At 41.1% G+C, this 25,821-nt stretch overlaps 1 long non-coding RNA gene across 2 annotated transcripts in view; it reads left to right on the top strand.

Moving 5' to 3' along the window:
• LOC141278184 (uncharacterized) overlaps positions 1-25,821 on the top strand; it is a 211,737-nt gene that overhangs the window by 157,160 nt on the left and 28,756 nt on the right. The window contains exons 3-4 of one of the 2 annotated variants that reach the window (XR_012330525.1): positions 10,789-10,884; positions 11,244-11,383. The exons of the other annotated variant lie outside the window; for it this stretch is intronic. This is a non-coding gene — a long non-coding RNA (uncharacterized lncRNA). Of the gene's footprint in view, positions 1-10,788; positions 10,885-11,243; positions 11,384-25,821 lie in introns of those variants that run through there. 2 annotated transcript variants of the gene reach the window in all.

Here is a 25,821-nt window from a genome sequence, read left to right as displayed (position 1 = left end):
TATATGTGTTAGCATACGGTATTTGTCTTTCTCTTTCTGACTTACTTCACTCTGTATGACAGACTCTAGGTCTATCCACCTCATTACAAATAGCTCAATTTCATTTCTTTTTATGGCTGAGTAATATTCCATTGTATATGTGTGCCACATCTTCTTTATCCATTCATCCAGTGATGGACATTTAGGTTGCTTCCATGTCCTGGCTATTGTAAATAGAGCTGCAATGAACATTGTGGTACATGACTCTTTTTGAATTATGGTTTTCTCAGGGTATATGCCCATTAGTGGGATTGCTGGGAAATATGGTAGTTCTATTTGTAGTTTTTTAAGGAACCTCCATACTGTTCTCCACAGTGGCTGTGTCAATTTACATTCCCACCAACAGTGCAAGAGGGTTCCCTTTTCTCCGCACCCTCTCCAGCATTTATTGTTTGTAGATTTTTTGATGATGGCCATTCTGACCGGTGTGAGATGATATCTCATTGTAGTTTTGATTTGCATTTCTCTAATGATTAATGATGTTGAGCATTCTTTCATGTGTTTGTTGGCAGTCTGTATCTCTTCTTTGGAGAAACGTCTGTTTAGGTCTTCTGCCCATTTTTGGATTGGGTTGTTTGTTTTTTTGTTATTAAGCTGCATGGGCTGCTTATAAATTTTGGAGATTAATCCTTTGTCAGTTGCTTCATTTGCAAATATTTTCTCCCATTCTGAGGGTTGTCTTTTGGTCTTGTTTATGGTTTCCTTTGCTGCGCAAAAGCTTTTAAGTTTCATTAGGTCCCATTTGTTTACTTTTGTTTTTATTTCCATTTCTCTAGGAGGTGGGTCAAAAAGGACCTTGCTGTGATTTATGTCATAGACTGTTTTGCCTATGTTTTCTCTAAGAGTTTGATAGTTTCTGGCCTTACATTTAGGTCTTTAATCCATTTTGAGCTTATTTTTGTGTATGGTGTTAGGGAGAGATCTAATCTCATACTTTTACATGTACCTGTCCAGTTTTCCCAGCACCACTTATTGAAGAGGCTGTCCTTTCTCCACTGTACATTCCTGCCGCCTTTATCAAAGATAAGGTGACCATATGTGCATGGGTTTATCTCTGGGCTTTCTATCCTGTTCCACTGATCTATCTGTTTTTGTGTCAGTACCATACTGTCTTGACTACTGTAGCTTTGTAGTATAGTCTGAAGTCAGGGAGCCTGATTCCTCCAGCTCCTTTTCTCGTTCTCAAGATTGCTTTGGCTATTCGGGGTCTTTTGTGTTTCCATACAAATTGTGAAATTTTTTGTTCTACTTCTGTGAAAAATGCCAGTGGTAGTTTGATAGGGATTGCATTGAATCTGTAGATTGCTTTGGGTAGTAGAGTCATTTTCACAATGTTGATTCTTCCAATCTAAGAACATGGTGTATCTCTCCATCTATTTGTATCATCTTTAATTTCTTTCATCAGTGTCTTATAATTTTCTGCATACAGGTCTTTTTCTCCTTAGTTAGGTTTATTCCTAGATATTTTATTCTTTTTGTTGCAGTGGTAAATGGGAGTGTTTTCTTGATTTCACTTTCAGGTTTTTCATCATTAGTATATAGGAATGCCAGAGATTTCTGTGCATTAATTTTGTATCCTGCTACTTTACCAAATTCATTGATTAGCTCTAGTAGTTTTCTGGTAGCATCTTCAGGATTTTCTATGTATAGTTTCATGTCATCTGCAGACAGTGACAGCTTTACTTCTTCTTTTCCGATTTGTATTCCTTTTATTTCCTTTTCTTCTCTGATTGCTGTGGCTAAAACTTCCAAAACTATGTTGAATAAGAGTGGTGAGAGTGGGCAGCCTTGTTCCTGATCTTAGTGGAAATGCTTTCAGTTTTTCACCATTGAGGACGATGTTGGCTGTGGGTTTGTCATATATGGCCTTTATTATGTTGAGGAAAGTTCCCTCTATGCCTACTTTCTGGAGGGTTTTTGTCATAAATGGGTGTTGAATTTTGTCAAAAGCTTTCTCTGCATCTATTGAGATGATCATATGGTTTTTTCCTTCAGTTTGTTAATATGGTGTATCACGTTGATTGATTTACGTATATTGAAGAATCCTTGCATTCCTGGGATAAACCCCACTTGATCACGTGTATGATCCGTTTAATGTGCTGTTGGATTCTGTTTCCTAGTATTTTGTTGAGGATTTTTGCATCTATGTTCATCAGTGATATTGGCCTGTAGTTTTCTTTCTTTGTGACATCCTTGTCTGGTTTTGGTATCAGGATGATGGTGGCCTTGTAGAATGAGTTTGGGAGTGCTCCTCCCTCTGCTATATTTTGGAAGAGTTTGAGAATGATAGGTGTTAGCTCTTCTCTAAATGTTTGATAGAATTCGCCTGTGAAGCCATCTGGTCCTGGGCTTTTGTTTGTTGGAAGATTTTTAATCACAGTTTCAATTTCAGTGCTTGTGATTGGTCTGTTCATATTTTCTATTTCTTCCTGATTCAGTCTTGGCAGGTTGTGCATTTCTAAGAATTTGTCCATTTCTTCCAGGTTGTCCATTTTATTGGCATAGAGTTGCTTGTAGTAATCTCTCATGATCTATTGTATTTCTGCAGTGTCAGTTGTTACTTCTCCTTTTTCATTTCTAATTCTATTGATTTGAGTCTTCTCCCTTTTTTTCTTGATGAGTCTAGCTAATGGTTTATCAATTTTGTTTATCTTCTCAAAGAACCAGCTTTTAGTTTTATTGATCCTTGCTATCATTTCCTTCATTTCTGTTTCATTTATTTATGATCTGATATTTATGATTTCTTTCCTTCTGCTAACTTTGGGGTTTTTTTGTTCTTCTTTCTCTAACTACTTTAGGTGCAAGTTTAGGTTGTTTATTCGAGATGTTTCCTGTTTCTTAAGGTAGGACTGTATTGCTATAAACTTCCCTCTTAGAACTGCTTTTGCTGCATCCCATAGATTTTGGGTCGTCATGTCTCCATTGTTATTTGTTTCTAGGTATTTTTTGATTTCCTCTTTGATTTCTTCAGTGATCACTTCTTTATTAAGTAGTGTATTGTTTAGCCTCCATGTGTTTGTATTTTTTACAGATCTCTTCCTGTAATTGATATCTAGTCTCATAGCAATGTGGTCGGAAAAGATAGTTGATACAATTTCAATTTTCTTAAATTTACCAAGGCTTGATTTGTGACCCAAGATATGATCTGTCCTGGATAATGTTCCATGAGCACTTGAGAAAAATGTGTATTCTGTTGTTTTTGGATGGAATGTCCTATAAATATCAATTAAGTCCATCTTGTTTAATGTATCATTTAAAGCTTGTGTTTCCTTATTTGTTTTCATTTTGGATGATGTGTCCATTGGTGAAAGTGGGGTCTTAAAGTTCCCTACTATGAATGTGTTATTGTCGATTTCCCCTTTTATGGCTGTTAGTATTTGCCTTATGTATTGAGGTGCTCCTATGTTGGGTGCATAAATATTTACAATTGTTATATCTTATTCTTGGATCGATCCCTTGATCATTATGTAGTGTCCTTCTTTGTCTCTTCTAATAGTCTTTATTTTGAAGTCTGTTTTGTCTGATATGAGAATTGCTACTCCAGCTTTCCATTTGCATGGAATATCTTTTTCCATCCCCTTACTTTCAGTCTGTATGTGTCCCTAGGTCTGAAGTGGGTCTCTTGTAGACAGCATATATACGTGTCTTGTTTTTGTATCCATTCAGCCAGTCTGTGTCTTTTGGTGGGGGGATTTAATCCATTTACATTTAAGGTAATTATCGATATGTATGTTCCTATTCCCATTTTCTTAATTGTTTTGGGTTTGTTATTGTAGGTCTTTTCCTTCTCTTGTGTTTCTTGCCTAGAAGAGTTCCTTTAGCATTTGTTGTAAAGCTGGTTTGATGGTGCTGAACTCTCTCAGCTTTTGCTTGTCTCTAAAGGTTTAATTTCTCCATCAAATCTGAATGAGATCCTTGCTGGGTAGAGTAATCTTGGTTGCAGGTTTTTCTCCTTCATCACTTTAAATATGTCCTGCCAGTTCCTTCTGGCTTGCAGAGTTTCTGCTGAAAGGTCAGCTGTTAACCTTATGGGGACTCCCTTGTGTGTTATTTGTTGTTTTTCCCTTGCTGCTTTTAATATGTTTTCTTTGTAATTAATTTTTGACAGTTTGGTTAATATGTGTCTTGGTGTATTTCTCCTTGTATTTATCCTGTATGGGAGTCTCTGTGCTTCCTGGACTTGATTAACTATTTCCTTTCCCATATTAGGGAAGCTTTCAACTATAATCTCTTCAAATATTTTCTCAGTCCCTTTCTTTTTTCTTCTTCTTCTGGAACCCCTATAATTCGAATGTTGCTGCGTTTAATGTTGTCCCAGAGGTCTCTGAGACTGTCCTCAGTTCTTTTCATTCTTTTTTCTTTATTCTGCTCTGCTGTAGTTATTTCCACTATTTTAACTTCCAGGTCACTTATCTGTTCTTCTGCCTCAGTTATTCTGCTATTGATCCCATCTAGAGTATTTTTAATTTCATATATTGTATTGTTCATTGTTGTTTGTTTCATCTTTAGTTTTTCTAGGTCCTCGTTAAATGTTTCTTGCATTGTGTCTATTCTATTTCCAAGATTTTGGATCATCTTTACTATCATTATTCTGAATTCTTTTTCAGGTAGACTGCCTATTTCCTCTTCATTTGTTTGGTCTGGTGGGTTTTTATCTTGCTCCTTCAACTGCTGTCTGTTTTTCTGTCTTCTCATTTTGCTTATCTTACTGTGTTTGGGGTCTCCTTTTTGCAGGCTGCAGGTTCGTAGTTCCTGTTGTTTTTGGTGTCTGTTCCCAGTGGCTAAGGTTGGTTCAGTGGGTTGTGTAGGCTTCCTGGTGGAGGGGACTAGTGCCTGTGTTGTGGTGGATGAGGCTGGATTTTGTCTTTCTGGTGGGCAGGTCCACATCTGGTGGTGTGTTTTGGGGTGTCTGTGGACTTATTATGATTTTAGGCAGCCTCTCTGCTAATGGGTGGGGTTGTGTTCCTGTCTTTCTAGTTGTTTGGCATAGGATGTCCAGCACTGTAGCTTGCTGGTCGTTGAGTGAAGCTGGGTGCTGGTGTTGAGACGTAAATCTCTGGTAGATTTTCGCTGTTTGATAATATATGGAGCTGGGCGGTCTCTTGTGGACCAGTGTCCTGAAGTTGGCTCTCCCACCTCAGAGGCACAGCACTGACTCCTGGCTGCCGCACCAAGAACCTTTCATCCAGACGGCTCAGAATAAAAGGGAGAAAAAGTAGAAAGAAAGAATTAGTAGAAGTAGAAAGAAAGAAAGAAAGAGAGGGAGGGAGGGAGGGAGGAAGGAAAGAAGGAAGGAAGGAGTGAAGGAAGGAAAAAAAGAAAGAAGATAAAGTAAAATAAAATAAAGTAAGATAAAATAGAAAGTTATTAAAATAAAAAATAGTTATTAAGAGAAAAAACAAAAAAAAAGGAACGGATAGAACCCTAGGACAAATGGTGAAAGCAAAGCTATACAGACAAAATCTCACACAGAAGCATACACATACACACTCACAAAAAGTGGAAAAGGGGAAAAAATCATAAATCTTGCTCTCAAAGTCCACCTCCTCAATTTGGGATGATTCGCTGTCTATTCATGTATTCCACAGATGCAGGGTACATCAAGTTGATTGTGGAGCTTTAATCCACTGCTTCTGAGGCTGCTGGGAGAGATTTCCCTTTGTCTTCTTTGTTCTCACAGCTCCCAGGGGCTCAGCTTTGGATTTGGCCCCGCCTCTTCATGTAGGTCGCTGGAGGGCGTCTGTTCTTTGCTCAGACAGGACGGGGTTAAAGGAGCCGCTGATTCGGGGGCTCTGGCTCACTCAGGCTGGGGGGAGGGAGGGGCAAGGAGTGCAGGGCGAGCCTGCGGCGGCGGATGCCACCATGATGTTGCACCAGCGTGAGGTGCGCTGTGTGTTCTCCCGGGGGAGTTGTCCCTGGATCCCGGGACCCTGGCAGTGGCGGGCCGTACAGGCTCCCCGGAAGGGGGTGTGTGGATAGTGACCTGTGCTCGCACACAGGCTTCTTGGTGGCGGCAGCAGCAGCCTTAGCGTCTCATTCCCGTCTCTGGGGTCCGCGCTTTTAGCCGCGGCTCGTGCCCGTTTCTGGAGCTCCTTTAAGCAGCACTCTTAATCCCCTCTCCTCGCGCACCAGGAAACAAAGAGGGAAGAAAAAGTCTCTTGCCTCTTCGGCAGGTCCAGACTTTTCCCCGGACTCCCTCCCGACTAGCCGTGGTGCACTAACCCCCTGCAGGCTGTGTTCACGCAGCCAACGCCAGTCCTCTCCCGGTGCTCCGACCGAAGCCCGAGCCTCAGCTCCCAGCCCTGCCTTCCCCAGCGGGTGAGCAGACAAGCCTGTTGGGCTGGTGAGTGTTGGTTGCCCCTGATCCTCTGTGCAGGAATCTCCCCGCTTTGACCCCCGCACCCCTGTTGCTGTGCTCTCCTTCGCGGCTCCGAAGCTTCCCCCTCCGCCACCCGCAGTCTCCGCCTGCGAAGGGGCTTCCTAGTGCGTGGAAACCTTTCCTCCTTCACAGCTCCCTCCCACTGGTGCAGGTCCCGTCCCTATCCTTTTGTCTCTGTTTATTCTTTTTTCTTTTGCCCTACCCAGGTACGTAGGGGGGGTTTCTTGCCTTTTGGGAGGTCTGAGGTCTTCTGCCAGCGTTCAGTAGGTGTTCTGTAGTTGTTGTTCCACGTGTAGATGTATTTCTGGTGTATCTGTGGGGAGGAAAGTGATCTCTGCGTCTTACTCTTCCGCCATCTTCCCGGAAGCTGAATCTAGAATATTTTTAAAGATAATATCAGTTTAATTTGTATCATGTCACTTAATTTCTCTATCTCATTTAGTTTACCATAACATGAAATTACACAGAATAGTCACAGATTCTACCCAATTTCTTCTGCTTTCAAAAAGACCTAGAACGCTTACCTTGTCAGTAATCTTTCTGAAACACAGGTTGTGAGATCCATCATGTTTCTCATCAAAAACATTTAATGTCTTTCTGTTGCTTTAGAAAGTGTCTTTTCTTTTTTAACTTTCGCACTCAGAGCTCTCACTACCTCGTCCAAATTCTTTTTCAAAGTCCCTGACACCAGATGCCCACTACATTCAGTCATGTACTTCTTGCTCTGCCATGCCCTTTTACACCCTTCCCCAAGATGATTTCTCACTCAGGGGTTCTCACTGTGCTCCCAGATGGAGGAGCAGCTCAGCTTCCCCAAGGATCCTATTAGAAATGCAAATTCTCAGGCCCCATCCTAGACCTACTGAATCAGAAACTCTGGGGGTGAGCCTACAGACGCATAAGTTAACAAACCCTCTAGGTAATTTCAATATATGCAAGTGTTTGAGAGGCTCTGGGTTAGCTCTCTTTGTCCTACTTTCTTTATTATTGCATTCTTACATCTGTAGCTATCAACATTGCTAGAATAACCACTGTATTATTCTTCCTAGAGAATTAATTTGTAAATCAATTTTATAAGCATATATTGTGCCAGCCATCGGCCTTCCAAATGAATAACATACCTGTATTCCTATGATTTTCTTGCTATATCAGTCATTTTTCCTTTAGGTAAGTATTTCTTATGCTGTTTTAATGTATTTTATGCATACAAGTCAATGAACCAGGGCAAGAATGAACACCTTTTCTTAATGATCCTCTGAATCACTTATTCTAAAATCATTGAATGCCTGCTTTGAGCCAGGCATTGTCTATGATTCAAAGCCGTTCCTTCAGCCATAGTTCATTGAATAGGCCTGGTAATACAGGACCATCCCTCCATCTCTCCCTTTTTCCTCAGCTAAACCGAAAACATACCCAGAAGAATTATGGCCAGTGTGTCTAAAGGCCCAAGAGAACCCTCCACCAAATATACTTGTAGTTTTAAGACCTTGGGAAGATCATCTTTCCCCAGAGTCTTACATTCATCGTTGGTGGAAGTAGAGATGGTAAGGGTTTTTTCCTTTGTATATATGGACTCTCATGGGCTGGAATTTATGAGCTTCCATAGAGCTCTGTGGTGAGGGAGGGCTCAGGTCCTACTTTTTTCTCCGCTGCCATCTGAAGGAAGTGTGTTTTGACCTCTGATCAACACCTAACCCCATGGCTGGCACAGAGTAAAGGCCTACTAAACAACTATTGAATAAATGGAAGAAATAATGGAAGGAACGATGGATGGACAGAAGGATAGAAGGAAGAAAGGGAGAGAGAGAGAGGGAGGACGGAAAGAGAAGGAAGGAAGGAAGGGAAGGAGGGAGGGAGGGAGGAAGGAAGAGAGAAGGAGGCAGGGAGATGGCTAAGGGTAGATCAGACACAGCTTCTGATGTGGGGAAATGCTTATGGGAGACAGGTAGAATTGGAACTCCAATACCTAACCTGTGCCAGATACGTAGGTAGGTAGGTAGGTAGGTAGGTAGGTAGATAGATAGATAGATAGATAGACAGACAGATAGACAGACAGGTAGATAGATATGCTCTAACAGTAAATTAACTGTTCCATTTGGTTCCCTCCCCCTGGAGGATGTTTTCAGCAGCTCCTCCCTGGTGCAAAGCATGGGGCCTCTCTGCAAGTCTGAGAAAAGGGCTTTGTGAATTATAAAGCAGAATGCAGATGGTGATTAACTAAGGCATCACAAGCAAGGACGAGTCTCCTCAGCAGTCCCAAGAGAGACTGTTTTGACTTCTTTTTGTCATTTGAATTCTCAAAATTGTCCCCAGCTTAGACCATATCAACCTCAAATGGTCTATGATTTAAATTTCCACTCTGAAAATCTAAGCAACTTGGGAATTGTAGGAACTGGACCACTTGGAGATAATTTATAAATAACATTTGCCGTTCAAATGGCCTGTCTTCCCAAAGAGCCCTCTGTCCTGTCAGTGGGACTGCTCCCAAGGCCCAAACTGCTCAATTGGGCCAGCAACACTGAAGTCGCTGGTGGGAACATCTTACCTCTGATTCTTCTAAGAATTTTGGACACTTTATTGAAACATTTGTTTTTCCTCATATAAAATGTAGACTAAAAAGTTATTAGCTATCTTTAGGTTTGGAAAGGCTTTCAGGATTTTAATGCATGTGATTCGCTCAGCATTTACTTTGTCTACTGCTAAAATACTTGAAACTCAAATCAAATACTAAGCAGAGCCCAAAACATCCTGGATACATAGTGATGTTCAGGGGCGTTAAACAATGACTAAGCCCTCCGCTCCTTTTTCACAGAACTCTGTGGACATGAAAGGGAGCCATTAATACCATCTTTTCCCCTCCCTTTCTTTCAGGTCAGTCCTGGTGGGCACAGCCTTTTTGTCTGTGCCTCTGAAAGGCCAGTCCAGCTGTGTTAAGCTGGACAGTAGTGTTTTGCGGGACCAAGGCAGACAAGACCATGCAGAGTTGACTGGCCTGGGAAATGATCCCTGTTATCATATGTCTGTTGGGTTCTCATGTTGATATTTTTTTCCTTGCCTTTGCCTGGCTGGAGTGATCGGAGTCTCATGTCTGTTCACACTCTGGGATTATGATACATCTCATCAGCCCTCATTACTGCTCAGGGAAGGGCAAAATTTTTAAATGGTCAAGTTCAAAGGAGAGTGCTGCTAGCTCTGATCTCTGTTTCGCTAGCAGAATTCCACCAGCCCCATTCCTACACCTAAAATGCACACGCTCAGCCGTCCCCTGGCCCTGGCTGGGGATATCTGAATTTATACACATGCCTGCAATTGGCTCTGTGGACTGGAGGTCTTCACATTGCTTCTCAAGGATCCACTAATGGCAAATGACAAAACTGACCAGCTGGTGCAGGAGAGAGTCATATTGAACTCCTTGCATGAGAAACAAGAAATTTATAAAGCAGGGCTTTTCTGGTGTTGAGGTGAACATTTTTTCATTTGCGAAATATACGGCATAATACACAGAGGTGTGCTGTTTCAAATATAATGGGCACGTGTACATGTTAAGACAGAACACATACCCATTTCTGAGAACATTGTTCAGCTTGGAAAGCATCTGAAAAGGCAGCTTCATAGTGGGACTCTTCTCTGTTTCTCTCTGGGTCCCACAGAGTTGTTCTTTTTATTTATTTATTTTTTATTTGTTTATGCTGGGTCTTAGTTGCAGCTCGCCGGCTCCTTAGTAGCAGCAGGCAGGCTCCTTAGTTGCGGCACGTGGTCTCCTTAGTTGCGGCAGGTGGGGTCCTTAGTTGTGGCTCACAGGCTCCTTAATTGTGGCATGTGAACTCTTGGTTGTGGCATGCATGTGGAATCTAGTTCCCTGACCAGAGATCCAACCTGGGCCCCCTGCATTGGGAGCACAGAGTCTTATCCACTGTACCACCAGGGAAGTCCCCACAGAGTTGTTCTTTGCGTGGCCTCCACCCCTTCTCTTTTGTTCCCCCTTATGTTTTATAGCATTGCTTTTCTAACGGGGGAAAGAAAGTTCCTAGGGATGTGTATCAGCATTTCTATGTATACTTTAAAAAAATATGTCATATTATAACAGAATTCCATAATTTGGGAACCAATAAAAGACTACTGTTCTCATAATATAAGCAAAGAAAGTAAAGTTTGACAAGTTCTCTTTGCTGGAGGGAATCTGCAGCATGAGTCTTCAAAGGGGCACCTGCTGGGGGTGCAGTCTCATCTTCCTAGGTGGGTCACGTCAAGATCTTCTTGGGTGGTCGAGCATAACATTTTTGTTTATAAAATAGGAAAAGAAAAACATTTTTAAGGTTCAAAACAATTCTAGGCAAAGATAACAGGAAACACCTGTATCTTTCCTGTAGGATCAAACTTGAGGTGACTGAACTGAGACAGGAGTCCCCGTGCCAAGGTAGGAGCCACATATTCGGGGCCTTTGGTCCAGGATCACGATGAGAAAGGTAAGTGTTGTGTGTGAAGACAGCCGTGGCTTCAACAACACAGGCTTTGCCTTCATTGCGTGGACATGGTTGCCCTAGGCAAATGGAAAGAGAAAGAGGATTGAGGGCAGTGAGTCCAGCAAGGGGCCTCAGAATGGGGCCTGCAGAGCTGGCAGCCAGGAGGCTGCAGTAGCTTTCCTTGTGAAGCATATGGGGAGGAAGAGGGACAGAGGCTCCTTCCTAATCTTCACTGATGGTGCCCTGGGCAGGGGGTGGGAGCAGAGGCCCCACCTGAGCAGAGCAGACAGCAAAGTTAATTCCTGAAATTCTTAGCGGGGAGGCAGCTCTCTGCAGGTGACTTCATGGTGTCGCTTCTGCAGGGCCTTCTGAACCTACCCAGGTGTGTTAGTCCCACAGTCTTCATGCGCAATGGCTCTGGGGCACAAAGAGAGTGAGTTGGATAAGAGTGGCGACACAGGGGACAACATCAGAATCATAGCAAGCAGATCTAATAAGTGAGTTAACGGTGAAAAGAAGAGAAAGCCCAGTGAGCACCAAATGCCACAAAACTCCCCACGTCCCACAGCTGTAGATGGGGCAGGTGAGGACAACTGGGACACAGTTTTGTGGAAGAGCTGGTGGGACACTGTTTTGGCGAAAGGATAACCTCCCTGTCATGCTAGGGACGCATAGCAAGCAGCACCAGGGGAAACCAAGCTGCAGAACAGGATGGGCCTGAGAGAGGGCTCTAGGAGCTGAGCATGGCGCCAGCCAACGTGCAGCAAGGAAACCGGGACTTCAGTCTTCTAACCCCAAGGAACTGGATTCTTCCAGCACCCTGAATGAGCTTGGAAGTGAATTCTTCCCCAGAGCCTGCAGATAAGAGCCCAGCTAGCCAGCACTTTCCTGTTGGCCTGTGAGACCCTAAATGGAGAACTCAGCTAAGCCCACTCAGACTTCTAACCTGTAGAAGTGGAAATGATATGTGAGTGTGTTAAGCCACTAAGTTTTTGGTCATTTGCTGTGCAACAATAGAATAGTAATACAGCCGCCATGCTCATTCATGTGTGTATCATTTGTAACTGCTTTTACAATACACCCGCAGAGTTAAGTAGTAACAACGGAGACCTCGTGGCCTGCAAAACCTAAAATATTTACTATCTGGCTCTTAACAGAAAAAGTTTACTAATCTGTGCTTTAATCAAAAACGTAACCTCACCTCAGATATGTTTAGTGAGAGTTTTATGCCCGACCCAAGGCCTGCAAGAAACAGGACTGACATCTAGGAACGCTCAGCAAATATGCCTTTCATCAAACTGAAACAGGCCAAAAAAACTAGTAGATACGAGGCTGTCCTGCAGACCCATTCTCCATTCCAGTTTTTAAAAGGCTGGGGGGAGAGAGAGAGAGAGAGAGAGGGAGGGAGTTCATTCATACATTCAGAGGAAAGAACTCAGAGCGATGTGTACCATCTGCATATTGGAGATTGTCATTTTCCACATTATGAATTTTTATAGTAGTTAAATTTTGTGTAACAAATTTGTACTAAATTAATAATAATTATAACCATATGATTATTAAAGGGTACATTTATTAAAGGGTACATTGTGCCCCACTGTGTGCTCCTTGGAGCAGTGGCCTGGAGGAAGAGAAGGTATGAAACCTATTGCTTTGTGATCAGAACTTGAATTCACTCCACTGATTCTTGACTTTTCCTCCCTTCATGGAGCCCCTTCTACCTTCGTAGTGGGACAAGTCAGGGTGATGCAATTCTTCATTCACCATTGTTGTTTATCTAGAAGAGTAATTATCAACCATTTTAGAGTTACAGTGCCCTCTAGACACACACACACAGACACAGACACAGACACAGACACACACACACACACACACACACACACAAGATTTGGCATGGTATGTATTTAGCTAAGTTGAATTAAAATTCATATGATTCTGAAGATTGGAAGAAAGAGTTGAAGAGTTATATTGGTACCCTCAGGCTGTGATAACCAATTACCACAAACTGGGTGGCATAAAACAACATACGTTTATTCTCTCACAGTTTTGGAGGCCAAAAGACTGAAATCAAGGTGTTTTCAGAGTTGGCTCCTTCTGGAGGGTCTGAGGGAGAATCCATTCCATGCCTCTCTCCTAACTTCTGATGGCTGCTAGCAATCCTTGGAGTTCCGTTGGCCTATAGCTGAATAACTCCAGTCTCTGCCTCCATTTTCACGTGGTCTTCCTCTTCCTGTGTCTGCGTCTCAAGTCTGTCTCTGCCTTTCTCTTTTAAGGACACCTGTCATTGGATTTAGGCGACCCTAAATGCAGGATGATCTCATCTTGAGATCCTTGATTATACGTACGAAGACTGGTTTGCCAAATAAGGTCACAATCCAGGTCTTGAGGGTTAAAACTTGGGTATATCTTTTTGGAGGCCCCAATTCAACTCACTACAGAAAGTATTTGCATGTTCCTGTAGCTGATAGCAAAAACTTTTTCTCAATTTCCTAACTACCAATTAAAATCAATAAATCTGTCCTATATAGTAGGAAGAATTGTTTTGCTTTTTCTCATGGGGCTTAATGAATACTCAGCTCCTCTCATCACGATCCTGTGAATATAGATGGGACAATTCCTCAATGGCAAGGCCTGTGAGAGATGCCAAAACCTTCGCCACTGTCCTATATGGGTGTCCCCACCCTCTCTTGTCCTTTTCATCCATTTGGACAAAACCCAAGTTAGGGCAACATTAGGTGTGTCAACAATCAGGGTAGTTATCCTCAAGTGTTAAGTCTAGGACAGAACCCTGTGGAGTCTTTCTGTAGGTGGGAAATTGTTTGTGCTCTCTAGCAGAGGAGTATGGGTCTCTCCGGAAACAAGTCCATTGCCACTATTGTCCATTTGGCCTTGGGAAAATCTGATGTTGTGATCTGGGTTCTCTCTCTGTAAAGAAGGTACGACAATGCCTTGCTACCTTACCAGGGTGTTGTGTGAATTTGCTGACACCCGTAAAGCTCCCTGAAAATGAAGAGGCTTACATAAGTCCCTGGTATTATTCACACAGCAAACGTTTTCCCCTGAGAATAAAGTAATAAATGGTACCATTGTGCAGCTGGTGGAACGTATTCAAAAGTTTCCGTTCACAACTAGTAGATCAAGTTGTGGGCGGCTGTATGGACTTTCTGTGCTCATGCCAAGCTGCGTCCAAAACAGCGGCACAATGGACGCTCCTGGAATGAAAAGCCGCACTGTAAGAGACGGCCACATCGTGGCATTGCATCATATAGGACAGTCCTGTGTAGCCAGTGATTTCATATGCACCTCTTCCTTATGGCAGAAAGGAACAATAGCAGAAACAGTGGCCACATGGATATCTGACGTGACAGCTATTGAGAAGCAACTGTCTTCTTCCACCACATTGACAAACTGCCCAAGCCTATGGATGCTCACGATTGAGGGCAGGGGGAGGGATTATAATTATAGCTCTTCTTTCTTCTTTCCTTTCTGAATTCTTGGGCCAGGAAAAGCCAGCGTTCTAAATCAGATGGTGTACAGGTTAAGGACCTATTCTCTTTAAATACAATTCATCTGGGTGGGAGTATGTGGGAACAGTCTGGACAGAATGCTGCTGGCTGGCCTAGGAGATAAGAGAGGATTGCTTTTCCACCATTATAAGCCCTGGAAATACTCCAGGACATGATGTTGGGAAAATGCCTTCTTTCTTTTTTTTTAAATTTAATGTAACTTAATTAAATTAATTAATTAATTAATTAATTTTGGCTGCTCCGTGTCTTAGGTGCGGCACGTGGGATTTTCGTTGCAGCATGTTTAGCTGCGGCATGCGAACTTCTTACTTGCGGCATGTGGACTCAGTTGTGGCATGTGGACTTCTTAGTTGCAGCACACGGACTTCTTACTTGCGGCATGCAGACCTCTTAGTTGCAGAATGTAGACTTCTTAGTTGCAGCATGCGAACTCTTTGTTGCAGCATGCATGTGGGATCTAGTTCCCCAACCAGGTATCGAACCCAGGCCCCCTGCATTGGGAGTGTGGAGTCTTACCCACTGGACCACCAGGGAAGTCCCGCCTTCTTTTCATTTTGGGACTTTCAGCCTCTGGATGCCACATCTGAGATGACAGATATTTTGATTAAATAAGAGGAAGATTAGCTACTGAAGATGTTGCATTTAATTTTTAAAAGTAATCATGTTCGATGAGAAATATTTGGGGATTACATTAACAAACTTCCTTGGATCAGGGTTATCCCTTTGGTGGTAAATTTCTCACATTAAAGAGCTGAGGAGGAATCACAGATCATGGAATTTTTTAGCTGTTAGTGGTCTATCTTGATATTAAACTATTTGATAACTTTTTAAATCCCATAGACAAGCTTGCACTTTTTCCCTCTTTTTGTTCAGTGACACCAAAATTAGAAAAGAATATCTAAGTATTTAAGCTTTGAAGTTGGTTAAAACCTTTAGATTGTGATGCAAAGGCTATGGAGAAGGATTGTGCAACCCACAGGGTACATTGGATTCCCTCTGGCCTCTCCCTCCCACATTTCTGTCACATCCTGTTTTCAGAGAACCTTTCATTCATTCATTCAGTGCCCATTTATTGAGCACCTACTATACCCTAGACAGTGTGCTAAGTGCTAGGGGTACAAAAAGATGATGGGTGCACAGCCACTGCCCTCACCTAGTGAGGAGCAAAGTGATGCGTATCATCATGGAAGCAAGGTGAGAGCTAGAATAAGTGAAGGAACATGGGGTGTTCCAGGACACGTAAATAGGTCAGTATTCTTGGGAGAGTAGAGTTTGACTGGGGGAGTTGGAGGAGGATGGCAAGAAGCAATGGGAATTTAGGCAGGATGTGGGCAGGAGAGATGATAGAGGGTTTCATATGTGCTACAGATGAATATGATGTATCCTTTAGGTGATAGGGAGGCAGTGGAGTGCGCATCCTGGCAGCAAGATTAAAGATGGCTTGTAAGGGAGTAAGACTGGGGATAAGGTCAAAGCAAGAATCCCGGAAACAGGGGATAACAACCTGAGCCAAGGCAGATGGGATAGAGAGGAAGGGCTGCAGAATTAGTGGTGTGTTTGGAGTAAAAGACAAGGAGACATTCCAGGAGGATCTGGCACATTGCATGTACCTTTGCATGAATAGACAGATAATATTTTTGGCATAGAGGTCATGCCAAGAGGCAGTGAACAGTTTTTTTAGTGGACTACAGTAAAGCATGACTGGCTTTGATAAAAGCCCATGGAGATCGTGTCTGGTGAACTGACACCAGGAGATTCCATTCAGTCAGCTTTGTGGAAACCAGAGACTAGTTTCTTACACCTAGTCCAGGCCTTTCTTGCCTTCTTCAATGTGCCTTTGTGTTCAGCCCCCTGTTTGAATACCAATTACTCTAGAATGTCTTTTGTATTCATCAACATCATTCTACATGGGCAATAGTATTAACAGCTACCATCGTTGGGAGACTACCATATGACAGAAGTGTTACATACACTTTTAAAATTTCTTAATAGCCCTGCAAAGAAACTGTTATTAACTTGAGGCCCAAGAGGTACCCTAAGGCTACACAGCTAGTGAGGCAGAATGTGATTTGCACCCTGGGCCTCCTGAAAAAGCCTTTGCTGTTTTCACTATACTTCAGGGTTATCCACCATTATAACCCATTGTCCAGTCACGACCCTGGGCTCTGTATTTTGTCCTCAGTGACAGAGCCCAGTAAAAGTGTGTTATATACAAAATACTTTCAAAAATATACAAAAGTGGGTTTTGCCTGATTTCCATGAAGGGGTTTGGGTTTCAGGGTTCCAAAGCTTTTAAAGGACTAAAGACTGTGTACTAACAAAAAAATTTAAGGAAAAAATTACTTATTCTGATAAATCATACTTTACAATACAAAATGGTCCAGGTGATTAATAAAAATTACGTAACTCTTTCAGAGAGAATGGAATCAGGAGGGATGCTTCAATTCCTTAACCCTAAGGATGTGTAGAGCTTCTTTAGGAATAAACATTCTAGAACCTAAATGTGGGCAGGACCTGACAGTGATTACTGGGGATGATGGATGGGTGAGTTCAGATTTTATTCAGTGGTGGTGTCCCATCGCTACTCAGTAATTAGTCTACTAATCATCTACTCTATTTGGAACACTGCTTTTGGTACTGGGAAGGTGAAAAGAAATGGAGATACAAAAAAAAGTCAAAGTCATGGTCCCTCTTGAGACTTTCAGGAGAAGTGAAAGACAGTTATCAATGCCCTCAAAGGTTAAAGCAGTAACAGGTATCTCAAGGATACTACTCAGGACCACAGAGTTTAATAGCTGGGCCTTAGAGACCACTTTGTCCAAACTTTACAGTTCACAGATAATGGAATTAAACCCAAAGGTGTTTGTGATTGCCTGAGGTCAGAAAGATAGCTGATGTGAGCGCTACCTCTGCCATGAGCTGCTTGTATTGCTGTTATTTTTATTTAATATTTAATTTAAAAATATGTAGTACATTCACTTGAGACGGAGAAAAAAGAGAATCTTCTATTTAACTCAGGAAAAAACACCAACAAACCAAAAAGATCTCAGCCTGTCATTTGGGAGAGACTGATCATGGAGAGTCGTTAGGCATATGCCTGGATCTTCATTGCAGCGTTTTTTAAATAATAGTAACATATAGGAAGCAACTTGAATTTCTATCATCCGTGGACTGAATATATTAGGATTAATCCACACATTGAAATATTATACAGCCATGAACAAAATGAGGCAGATCTATGTGTAATTGATGTAGATGTATTTTAGGTGAGAAAATTGAGGTGTAGATCAATGTTATATATCCCTTCAACAAGTTTTTTACAGTCTCAGCTCAATGTGAGTTAACATAAAATAATTTTTCCCAATGATAGCTATAGTAGATACTATCATTTTTGTTGTCCCAGATCTATTATATATCTTTTCCATATTTTAATACTTTCCCACAATTTAAATTCCAGTTTTCCAATGTAGAATAAACAACAACAACCCTAACTGCCATTTCGCATGCCCCAAGTTTGAGGACATATAATTTAGGTTCCATAAATAAGATATACTTACAAAAGATTTTAACTTAGAACTAACTTTTGTTTAAAAAGGAGCATCCATCTGTCCCCTCTCAGCAGAAGCAGTGTGTTGGAGCCAGAAGTTGTGGTAGCTTTCTGACTTTGGGTTTTGTTTTTATTTTTTATCGTGACAATAAAATTCCTGAGGTGAGTTCCTTGGAGCTCAGCCTGGGGTCTGTTTCATCAGTCCTATCAGAGGTTCAATGAATTTGCTGTATCCCCCAGATGAACCCCTTTTTGACAAAGGGATTTATCAGAAATCCCTTTATCAGCTAGAGTTGATTCCGTTGACCTGCAACTAAGCACCATCACCAATACAAATACTTTCACCCTACTCTGTCAGATTCTCCTCCACCGTTATTTAATGATACCTCGGGCAGGTCTCATAGTTATAATTAAAAATTAAATCTAATTTACCTTAGAATTTCCATTGTGTCCTTTTTAAATCTTATATCCAGTTGTCTACCCACATCAGGCAGGCAGCCAGGCAGGGAGTGAGACGTTAGTCACTCTTTCTTGCAGATACCCTCAAAGTCTACTACCAATGATTCCCTAAGTGTCTGCTTCCCTCATTTGTTAGTTAGAAGGTTTGATAGAAGCCCTGCCTGAATGAGGATGGATGAAGGGTATGGAGTTGTTGGGTAGGGCCCAGAAATAACCCTTGCAACATGAACACTGCACGCCTGATAACTCTGACCTCTTTCCTAACTGACTGTGCCATATAGACTGGAAAGAGTGAAGCTAGGATGATGGCTGGGGTAGAAGATCCAGTGCTTTAGCCTCTTGAAAAATCCTGAGAGAGGTGTCTAGAAATCCTCTTGAAAATACAGGGTACAATTAGTTCTCAGGTCTGGGTCTTTTTGACTAGCTGTTTGGTGTCAGGAAAAGTCTCACTCAACATCCTAATAGTTTCTGGTTAGAAGTTTTTATGGCAGATATAGCCTGACTCCTGTCGTAGAAACTGAACACTTAAGCCACTCACTCTCCCAACTGCTTTTGCAGCTAGGATAGAGGCATACGATCTGGGCTCAGCCAGTTAGACCCACAAGCTCTAGAGTATGATGAGAGAGTTGGTGATAATAAGAAGTAGAAACAAGACATTCTGGTTATGAGTGGCAACAGCTGGGGTGATAAGAGCCAATTTCTAGAGCCAATAGAAACTTCCAGGCAGCCTATGGTGGTCAGTGGCCTACAACTCATGCAATGGTGCTCTCACAAGATGGGTGGGAGGTGTGATATTGGCTCTGGGCCTAGATACTGTCTCCTCCCTTGCTCTTGCCTGTTGTGTTTCTCCAGTCTTCCTTTCACTTCTGTGAGTTTCCCAATAACCTTTCTGATACAAGAATTTAACACTATACATTTTCCTCTAAGACTACTTTAGCTGCACCCTACAAATTTTGATTTACTGCATTTAATTTTCATTCAATTCAAGATACTTTTCAGTTTCCCTTGTAACTTTTTCTTTGACTCATGTGTTACTTAGAACATATTGTTTAATTTCCACATATTTGGGGATTCTAAGGATATTTTTCTGTAATTGATTTCTTCTCTATCATGGTCAGAGAACATACCTTGGATGATTTCAATTTTTTAACCATTTTCAGGTACTGCTGTTTTAGGTGAAGTGTTATATAAATGTCAATTAGACCAGATTGGTGGATAGTATTGCTTAGGTCATCGGCATCCTTACTAATTTTCTCTCTGTTTGTTCTATTGATTACTGAGAGAAAAGTGCTAAAGATCCCAACTATAACTGTGGATGTGTCTATTTCTCCTTTCAGCTTTGTCAGTTTTTGCTTCATGTATTTTGAAGCGGTCTTATAAGATGCATACACATTTAGGATTGTGATATCTTCTTTACAAATCAACCTCTTTCTCATAATGTAATGTCCATTCATCCCTGGTAATAATTCCTTGTTCTTAGGTTTACTTTGCATGATATTAATATAGGCACTTTGGCTTTCTTTTTATTAGTGTTTGATAAATGTTTGTTTCTCTTCCTTTACTTTTAACTTATACATGTCTTTAGATTTAAAACAGGTTTCTTGTAGGTAGCATATGGTTGAATCTTGCTTTTTTCTTTTTTTTAAAAATGAATTAATTAATTTATTTATTGGCTGTGTTGGGTCTTCATTGCTGCATGCGGGCTTTCTCTAGTTGCAACAAGCAGAGGCTACTCTGTTGCGGTGCGTCGGCTTCTCATTGCGGTGGCTTCTCTTGTTGTGGAGCATAGGCTCTAGGCGCATGGGCTTCAGTAGTTGTAGCACGTGGGCTTCAGTAGTTGTGGCTTTCAGGTTCTAGAGAGCAGGCTCAGTAGTTGTGGCACATGGGCTTAGTTGCTCCACGGCATATGGGATCTTCCTGGACCAGGGATCGAACCTGTGTCCCCTGCGTTGGCAGGTGGATTCTTAACCACTGCGCCACCAGGGAAGTCCTGCTTTTTTCTTTTAATCCAATCTGACAATCACTATTTTTTAAGTAGTGTGTTTAGACCACTCACATCTAATGTTCTTATTGATATGTTTGAATTAAACTCCATTGCCTTTTTTTTTTTTGTGGTATGCAGGCCTCTCACTGTTGTGGCCTCTCTTGTTGTGGAACACAGGCTCCGGACACGCAGGCTCAGCAGCCATGGCTCATGGGCCCAGCCGCTCCTCTGCATGTGAGATCTTCCCGGACCGGGGCACGAACCCATGTCCCCTGCATCAGCAGGCGGACTCTCAACCACTGCGCCACCAGGGAAGCCCTCCATTGTCTTTTATATGGCTGCTTTTGGATTTATAACTCTACTTTATCCTGACTTTGAAATTGTTTTTATCATAGGAATTTATTTTCTAGATAGATAGATAGATAATGGAATGAATATTTGTGTCCCCCCCACCGCAATTCCTATGTTGAAACTCTAACCCCCAATGTGATGGTATTTGAGGGTGGGGCCTTGGGGAGATAATTAGGTTTAGATGAGGTCATGAGGATGGGGTATCCATGATGGAATTAATGTCCTTATAAGAAGAGGAAGCGAGGCCAGAGATCATTCTTTCTCCACTGTGTGAGGACATAGCAAGAAGACAGCAGTCTGCAAACCAGAAAGAGGGACCCCATCAGGAACTGAATCTACCAGCACCTTGATCTTGGACTTCCCAGCCTTCAGAACTGTGAGAAATAAATTTTTTTTAAGCCACTCAGTCTATGGTACTTGGTTATGGCAGCCCAAGCTGACTAGATAGATAGATACATACATACATACATGCATGCATACATGCATGCGTACATAGTTTTTACTATTGCTTTGAAGAAGAAAATGTTACCCTTAAAACCAGAAATTTCACTTCTCAGAACCTGTGCTAGACAAAACACTGGCACATGTGCCCAAAAAGATATGTACAAGGGAATTCCTCATAGCATTATTTGTAATAGTGAAAAAATTTTAAATAATCCAAATTTCCATCTTTTGAAAATAATCAAATAAACTACTATACATCCATTCTGTGGAAGATTATGCTTCCAGTAAAAAGAATGAGATCAATAAATAGGCACTGATATTAAAATATGTGTGCAACATATCAGTATATTCTTAAGTGAGAAAAGCTGGTGGTAGCATAATATACAGAATATGGCACAATTTATGCATTAAACAAAAACTCCCACCAAACAAAATATATGCTTTCTTACATGTGAATATATATGTGAATGTATATGCTTTAGAAAAAGTCTAAAAGGATACATAGTATATAAATAACAAGGATACACAGTGTGGGAGCAGTGTAGGACTAGGCGAATAGACAAAGAGAAGCTTTGATTTGTCTGTATTGTTTTAATTTTTATCAATGAGAATCTATTATATAATTAAAAATTAATTCATTATTATTAAGAATGTTAATTAGGATTATAACATGAAAAGAAGTGGGAAAAAAGGAAAGAAAGATATACCTAAGTTGGGAATTTTTTTCTCTAAGTCTTATGTTTTATTCATTTCATTAGGGGTAGTAGATTTGGGAGAAGGAAGCAAAAATTGTCTTCTGCCTTTTGTCCTACAATGACAACAACAAAAAGCATGGTGAGTGTCCAAGGAGTGCACACTGTGTCTGGGGTGTGTCCCAGTGTGTTTAGTTATACTCATTCATGTTGAGACGTTGCTTTTTTGCCCATAAAAGGAGAAATTACAACATCAGACCTGGATCGTTCTAATTTCCAAACAGCCTCACAGTGTCAACACAAGACTGTCAATCTCTTGTTCTCTCCCTCTCTCACAAACGTTCCCTGGAACCCAAGCCAATAGTCAAAACAGATGTAGGCAGGCACTATTTTGACAACACTGGAAACGCCTGTGATTAGGAGTTAGGAGAGTGTAAAAGTGATTAATATGCTCCTAAAACAGCAGGGAGTGTGCCTCCAGAAGAGACTGTTGGATGGGTATCCCTGCTTGTGTACACTCTCTCATACCCAAACAAGGGCACATGTTCTCACACAGGTTTATCCTAAGCAGCCTCTTGCTGAGTGTTTCCTGCAGCATTTGCATCATGGCAAGGCAGGTGGGATGGAAGGTTCCTGGAGGATGGGGAGAGGTTGGAGGATGGCAAAAGAAGTGCCAACGTCTCCCTTCCCATAAAATACATAATCTTCAAGCAATAAAGTGGATGTTGGTATCATTTTAAACTAAAAGACAAGCATTCTCTGAATTTAGCAGTAAGCCATGGGATGAGGCTGTTGACAGTGCAATTACTAGTTCTTAATTTATGAGACAAAAAATCTTTGTTTAGTTCATTGCACGTAAATCAAGGTTGCCCTTGAGTAACTTTAATTATGTGCCCATCACTTTACCAAGTCGTTGTCTTTTTCCTGTATATTCTCAGTTTTGAGTTGTCTGAACTCCAAAGGGCTGTACCTCAGTGAAAGAATGAACCAGAAAAAAATCCCACCAATCAGCATAGGGAAGCTTGTCTGTCTCTGCCAGAGCTCCGTGGAGGGACAAAAGTTTCCCTGATAATTTGCACTCACAAGCATGAGTCTGACTATTTTTATATCTATATAGGCTTAGAAACCCTGGATGAGAAATTATGTTAAAGGTTAGCCTTGGGCCTGTGGTACACCAGGGGTACCTCATAGAAGTAAAAGGAAAGCCAGTCTACACAGATCCACAAGTAAAGTTCTGCTGAAGATGAACTCACAATCTAAAATTACCAACTGTTAAGGAAACAGTCCTCCAAGAGGTAGAATTAGACACAAAACAAATGACAGGATTAAGACCTAAGAACTCTAAATAACTTAATAATTTGATGAATAACTTGATTAACATGAATAATTTTGTGATTAAGGACATAAAGAGAAAAAATCCTAACCACAAGAAAAGACACTTAAAAAAAAAAAAAGAGTGAACAAGATGGAAAAGATAAAATTAGATCCCTACTTCACCCTGTATACAAAATAAATACCAGCTATATTAGGGTTTAAATTTGAAAAAGGAAAACTTTTAGAAGAAAACATAGGAGAATGGTATTATTATATTAAAATAGGGGAAAATTTCTTATATGAGACACAAAAATCATAAACCATAGGAAAATATGGATACCCTTGAACTTTATGAAAATGAAAAACTTCTGTGGAAAAAAAGATACTATTAATAAAGGAAAAAGAAAAATGTGGTCTGAGGAAGATACTTGCACCCTATATAAAAAGAAACTCTCCAATTTAATAAGAAAAAGATAGTCAATCTAATTGAAAAGGATATTAACAGTTCACAGAAGAGGCAATATAAATGGTCAGTAAACATGAAAAGGTGCTTCAGTTTACAAGTACTCAGGGAGTTACAAACAATAAGAAAAGGTGACAGGATGTGAGGAAACAGGAACACTTATGCATGCAGGCCAGGCGTATTTTGGAACCACCATTGTGGAGAGAAATTAGGCAGAATCTAATGAAGCTGAAGAGGTACACACCGTCTCTCCCACCTGTCCACAAGGAGACAGGTGGTGAAAACCAGTTGACTCAATCTGAGAAATTGAAAGAAGATGTGTACGTTGATGTGCGTGGAGAGGATTGTTTTTCTGAATAACTTTTAAAATACCTGCTATGCCTGCCAACAAGAAGAGAAAAGCAACTAATTAAAATTATGCATTTCAGAATAAGTGGGCATGAGAACTTCTTTGAAAATGAAGACGTTGCTTTGGGTTTAACAGATAAAGACAACAAACTTTACAGGCACGAAGAGAGGAGGCAAGTAGTTTATGAAGTCAATATAGAAAGACAAAATAAACCAGCTCCAAAAATGTCTTACTCAGCAGTCAAATTTGTTCAAAGGTGCAATATTGAAGTCAGATTCTGTAGTGCAGGCTAATCATGTGGTTCTTAAGATTTTAGCTATGAGATGAAACTCAAATGCTTACATAGAGTTGCAGCTATTATATTTCCTGATTTTTCTTAAAGTTCTGTTTCGGTTGTGTGTTTGTGTTTTTAAATACAAATATATTTGTACCTTAAGCATCTTATTTTCCTTGAATAGGCCCTTGTGCAGAGGTTTGTTCAACACTGCCCTAACTGTGTGTTGTAATGAGGAACAAAGGCTACAAGGGAGGGGATTCATCCAACCCAGCCATGTTGAAGGCAGTCAGAATATTTTCAGGAGCTGTGGCCTTTATTTTTTTTTTTTAACATCTTTATTGGAGTATAATTGCTTTACAATGGTGTGTTAATTTCTGCTTTATAACAAAGTGAATCAGCTATACGCATACATATATCCCCATATCTCTTCCCTCTTGCATCTCCCTGCCTCCATCCTCCCTATCCCACCCCTCTAGGTGGTCACAAAGCACTGAGCTGATCTCCCTGTGCTATGTGGCTGCTTCCCACTAGCTATCTGTTTTACATTTGGTTGTGTATATATGTCCATGCCACTCTCTCACTTTGTCACAGCTTACCCTTCCCCCTCCCCATGTCCTCAAGTCCATTCTCTAGTAGGTGTGCGTCTTTATTCCCATCCTGCCCCTAGGTTCTTCATAACCTTTTTTTTTTTTTTAGATTCCATATATATGTGTTAGCATACAGTATTTGTTTTTCTCTTTCTGACTTCACTCTGTGTGACAGACTCTAGGTCCATCCACCTCTCTACAAAAAATTTCGTTTCTTTTTATGGCTGAGTAATATTCCATTGTATATATGTGCCACATCTTCTTTATCCATTCATCTGTTGATGGACACTTAGGTTGCTTCCATGTCCTGGCTATTGTAAATAGAGCTGCAATGAACATTGTGGTACATGACTCTTTTTGAATTATGGTTTTCTCAGGGTATATGCCCAGTAGTGGGATTGCTGGGTCATATGGTAATTCTATTTTTATTTTTCTAAGGAACCTCCATACTGTTCTCCATAGTGGCTGTATCAATTTACATTCCCACCAACAGTGCAATGAGGGTTCCCTTTTCTCCAAACCCTCTCCAACATTTATTGTTTGTAGATTTTTTGATGATGGCCATTCTGACTGGTGTGAGGTGATACCTCATTGTAGTTTTGATTTGCATTTCTCTAATGATTAGTGATGTTGAGCATCCTTTCATGTGTTTGTTGGCAATCTGTATATCTTCTTTGGAGAAATGTCTGTTTAGATCTTCTGCCCATTTTTGGATTGGGTTGTTTGTTTTTTTTATATTGAGCTGCATGAGCTGCTTGTAAATTTTGGAGATTAATCCTTGGTCAGTTGTTCCGTTTGCAAATATTTTCTCCCATTCTGAGACTTGTCTTTTCGTCTTCTTTATGGTTTCCTTTGCTGTGCAAAAGCTTTTAAGTTTCATTAGGTCCCATTTGTTTATTTTTGTTTTTATTTCCCTTTCTCTAGGAGGTGGGTCAGAAAGGATCTT

Source organism: Tursiops truncatus, chromosome 3, assembly GCF_011762595.2.
Source record: "Tursiops truncatus isolate mTurTru1 chromosome 3, mTurTru1.mat.Y, whole genome shotgun sequence".
Taxonomy (NCBI): domain Eukaryota; kingdom Metazoa; phylum Chordata; class Mammalia; order Artiodactyla; family Delphinidae; genus Tursiops; species Tursiops truncatus.
The sequence above is the reverse complement of the archived record's forward strand: the minus strand, read 5'-3'. Positions and strand labels throughout refer to the sequence as shown.